Source organism: Heterodontus francisci, chromosome 34 (genome assembly GCF_036365525.1).
Source record: "Heterodontus francisci isolate sHetFra1 chromosome 34, sHetFra1.hap1, whole genome shotgun sequence".
Lineage (NCBI taxonomy): Eukaryota > Metazoa > Chordata > Chondrichthyes > Heterodontiformes > Heterodontidae > Heterodontus > Heterodontus francisci.
Window position 1 is genome coordinate 13,040,767 of NC_090404.1, and position 5,083 is coordinate 13,045,849.

The window sequence follows — 5,083 nt, forward strand, 5'->3', positions numbered from 1 at the left end:
TTGGTTGTGTGTGTCTCAGTGTTTTTCCAGTCACACTGATGTTTGAAATCTTTTCCCAGAGAAAGAACAGAGAAACATCTGATGTTCAAGTCCTGATGAATCGTGTCAGTCTGTCAGATCTTGATGTGCTGTTTGGTTTGTGTTTCCTGTCTTTAAATCCTCCCCTTCTCATCCCCTGTAAAATGAGTTTATAAAAGTCATCACTATCAGTTCAAGATAGAAATTCACGACATTCTCTCTTACTGCTTCCTGGTCCAGGATGGCCACATATGCATCCTGCTGCACATTGCCTCCTATAAAGATGGCGGCTGTTAACTTGGGCCTGTCACAGGGAGAAACCCCGCAGCTGCCGCCCCACTCATGCAAACGCGGGACCGGTAGCTTCTTACTCTGGTTTGAGGCCTATACCAGACATTTGTAAACCAGATAATGTTCCCAAGTTTTATAATGGGGCCTGGGGCTGCACTCAGTGTTTGTGACGTCTGCCTTGCCCCAGGGTTTGTTAACCCTTTCCCTCCAGCCGCCTCCTTCCAGTTCCATTCCATTCCCTCCACTTTTGCTCTCATCCCTTCCCCCTGTTTCAGAAGCACGCTCGGGTTCATCTTGTTCCCACCTTCCACCCCACCAGCCCCCACGTCATCCTCCATCATTTCCCCCACTTCGAGTGTGATGCCACCACACATCTTCTTTTCAGCATTCTGGTGGGACCGTTCCCTCCACGACACCCTGGTCCAAACCTCTATCACATCCAACACTCATTTTCCTTCCCATGTAAGCAAAAGGGATGTAAAACCTGCACTTTTAACTCCTCGCCTTGCACTGTCAACTCCTCGCCTTGCACTGTCAAAGGCCCCAAACACTCCCTCAAAGCGCAACAGCAATTTTACTTGTGCTCCTTTCAATTTAGTATAATATTTTCATGCAGTCCCCCACCTGCCAGGCATGAGGCATATTAATTTTGCCACATGAACATTAATTTTAAACTGTTACTGGAGTAAAGAAAGAACTTGCTTTAAAAAAAAAACCACACCCTTGACTGGAAATACATTTGCATATTTACAGACTGTGCTTAAAAGGGACAATATACCATTCCCTGACACATTCAATCCACAATGGACTTTTGATTACCAGACATTGAAGGTGGAGGAGCTAGCATTCCAGGCTGACTGTTAAGATAGCCGAATATACAAATGGACATGGTCACGCCAGCTAGTCACTGAGTTTTTTGAATTTGAACTTGCCAGAGTTTTGAACTGGAAAAAAGCTCCTGGATTGAGAACATCTCTCTTCTGTCTGCTCTCATCTCGTTCTCACCAACTTTGGAATCCATTGAAGACACAGGAACCCCAAGAGAGAGAAAAGTCTCCTACAGTGAACCTGGTTTAAGAAGAATACTGGGCCCCAATGAAAAGCATGAATTGCCTACAAGCAAGAACTACCTACAAAAGGACTCTACAGTGAGATTGAAGCACAGTAACAAGAAACTTTTCAGATATTGCCTCAAACCTCTCCACTTTATTTTTCTTCTGCTCTTTTCTGTCTCTATTTGTATGTGGATATCGCATATGCATGTTAGCATGGGGCACGGTGTGTATCCATAGGCATTAACCAAATTAGAGTTTGTAATTTAAGTTTAATAAATTTCACTTTTCTTCTTTAAACATAAGGAAGCCTGGTTTGTGCTCATTTCTTTGCCTTATAATTGGAAAGCGGGGAACAACAATTCACCAAGGGGGAGCTCAAAACACGGTGTATTTAAAATTAAATCCTGTTACAGTAAGACCAGGTGAAGGCTGAAAGGGCCCCCTAGACACCTTTCTCAACTGGTCATAACAATATTCAATTTAGTATATTACATGAGGGAAAACAAACGCAGATTGGGTGACCACTTTGTGGAACACATCCACTCAGTTCACAAGCATGGCCCTGAATTCTGGTCGCCAGTCATCTTAATTGTCTGTTCCACTCCCAGTCTGCCCTTGGCATCCTACACTGTTCTAATGAAGGTCAACAGAAGCTCAAGGAACACTAGCTCATGTTTCAATTTGGCACTCCAGTCTTCCGGACTCAATACTGAATTCAACAATTTCAGATTATTTCAGTTACTATTCAGTGGGATGTGAACAGTAATCCCAGCACTTACCAGCACCTTCACGAGAGATGGTGAGAAACCCCCTATGCGCAGTGAGAGTAAAATTGTCTGCACATCTTCCCCTTCTAATCCCTGTAAAATGAGTTTATAAAAGTCGTCACAGTACAGGATAGAAATTCAGAACAGACAATTCTAGTTTCTATGGAACATTTCTTCCTCTCTTGTTTCCCCAAAGCTGCAAATTCCCGTCCCACACACTCTCCCTCCTCCCTGTGCTGAAATCCAAACCCATCGCACCATTTATTTCCTCCACTGCCAGTTAACGATCTCCCTCCCTCGACTCCCTGAAGCCCCGCCCACTCTCTATTTCCTCAACCAAATAGCTGCGCATGCGCTCTGCTCCCTACCCAGCCAAGATGGCGGCCATTAACCTGGATGTACCTATTTCCGGGTAAAAGCCCCGGAGTTGCAAACGCGGGACCTGGAGGTTCTTAAAGAATAGTAAAATCTGGAGGTTCTTATTCGGGACTTTCGGCCTACACCAGTTGTTTCTGAAACCTCCCTGCCCACCCGCCGGCTCCATTCCTCCCCTACGCCCCACCTACTCTCACCCGCTTCAAAACCGTTTCCAGCGTTTGCGTGCCACAAATCAAAGTGACAGTGCGCATGCTCCAGATTCACCCCAGCACTGCGCCTGCGTTCTGGGCTCCTGTACAGTGAATAGGGCACATTCACCTCCGCGAAGAATACTGGGTAACAGATCTCCCATAGTAATAAAAGGAAAATACTGTAGGATGCTGCAAATCTGAAATTAAGACAGAAAGTGTTGGAGATACGCATCAGGTCTGGCAGCATCTTTGAAGCGTTCTAACGAAAGGTGACAGACCTGAAATGTTAACTTTGCTTTTCTCTCCACAGATATTGAGACACCATCTGGCCAGTGGGACAATGCGCTGATCGCGCAGACTTTCCCACAGTCAATGTTCAAAGCAACTCTACTAATGTGGAAAACACTTCCAAGACACGTACAACAGAGTAAAGCTCCCTCTACACTGCCCCCATCAAACACTCACAGGCAGGTACAGCACCAGGTTGGATGCATAGTAAAGATCCATCTACCAATGCCAGTTTCAGAAAAAATGAAAAAAAAGGCTAGATACAGAGTTAAGCTCCGTCTACACCAGGGTTGTCCACCATATGACCTGCCAAAGGTATCCACCAGCCTTCGGATGTATTTCAGAGATGAGAAATTTCCCATTGTTTTCTTTCAGACTGTTTTAAAAAAAATCATGCTGTCAGTTTCACAGTTGACAGATGCTTGGATCGGGAACAGCAGTTTCCCAACTTCGGACAGATTCGGGGTTTTCCGGCGGGCTTTGAAAAATAAGTCAGAAATCAGTGCTAGTCCCTGCTTAGCCCTTCCCTGCAGTGCTCGTCCCTGGGTACACCTGCCTGCAGTGCTCGTTCCTGGGTACACCCGCCCTGCAGTGCTCATTCCTGGGTAAACCCACCCTGCAGTGTTAGTCCCATGTGTAGCTGTCCTGCAGTGCCAATTCCTGGGTATACCTGCCCCACACTGCTACTTCCTGTGTATATCTGCCCCACAGTGTTAATTCCAGTGTGGACCTGCCCCATAGCTCTAGTTCCTGGGTACATCCACCCCACAGTGCTAGTTCCTGTGTATACCTGGCCTACAGTGCTAGTTCATAAGTATCCCTGTCCAGCTTCGCTTATCAGAACTGAAACATATTAAATTTGTCCGTGAATCTCACATGCTGAGAATGTGATTTTGACAATGTGCAGCTGAGATGATGCAAACCCTACTTTCCAAACAAAACTTGCCCCATTCACAGAATGGCATTTCTTAGAGGCAGAGGGCAGCCGGTTTCCATCCAAATTGATCCTAATGAGAATGATCTGATTCCAAAGATTCTAGGAAGGAAATTCGGAAGCTCCTTCAGGAGCTAATAACTTTGTGATGGATATTTTTCCAGTGAGACCAGTGTGATTTGGAACTGTGAAATGTTTGTTAGAGTGAGTGAGTGCAGAGGATTCAGTATCTCACTTTCTTCCTCAGCACTTTCTCTGAGCTGAGACCAACTGGTTAGATGTTTATGTTGTGCGGCGGATATCAGTTTCACCTGACACGGGAAAGGTCCCTGGTCACTTGAGATACATTTCCTGCATTGTGTAACTGGATGTCGTTGGTTTATTAACAGTGATGAAAACTATTATCCTTCATCTGAAAGATAAACAGCTTTGTAAAATATGCATCTTTGACAGGAATTGAACCCAGGCTGTGGTGGTAAAAGCCACTAGACCACCAAGCAACCGCAGTCATTGATTGTATAGCCTGTGTAGATATAATTTAAGGTGTTGGTGTTAATTTGGATATGATTTTGACTTCTTGTGCTGGATGTAAATCCATTTCATAACTCTGCTACTTACAAACCTATCTACATGTTCATTGTTCATTTTTGGTTGAATCTGTCTTCATTCAGGAAATATTTTCTGCCTATTTATTTCTCTCTTACTTTGCATTTGCACCTAAATACATTTATATACAACACAGATACACATAAATGCATTCAGAAATAACACACACACACGTATTCAGAACCAGCACACTCATACACCCACAATCCATTTACAAGTATAACAGTATCAATCATCAATGCTTATATATTTAGAACCTGATGTATATTATAAAAATAAATGTAAATTTACAACTGACACGCAAACAAAGCATCACACTCATAACATAAACACTCACTTTATACAGAAACATGACAGCCACAGTCACACACACACAGTTTATATTGTCTCACGGTCCTGTTTGAAGTTCTGGGAAAAGTTTGCACACCAAAGGTTGAATGGTTTTTTCACAAGCTGCCCATCTGTTGTGTATTTGGAGCTGTTTCCTACTTTCCTAGCGGTGATTCTGAGTGATGATTCTGGGACTCGGTGATGAAAGTGGGTGTGGAATTGTCA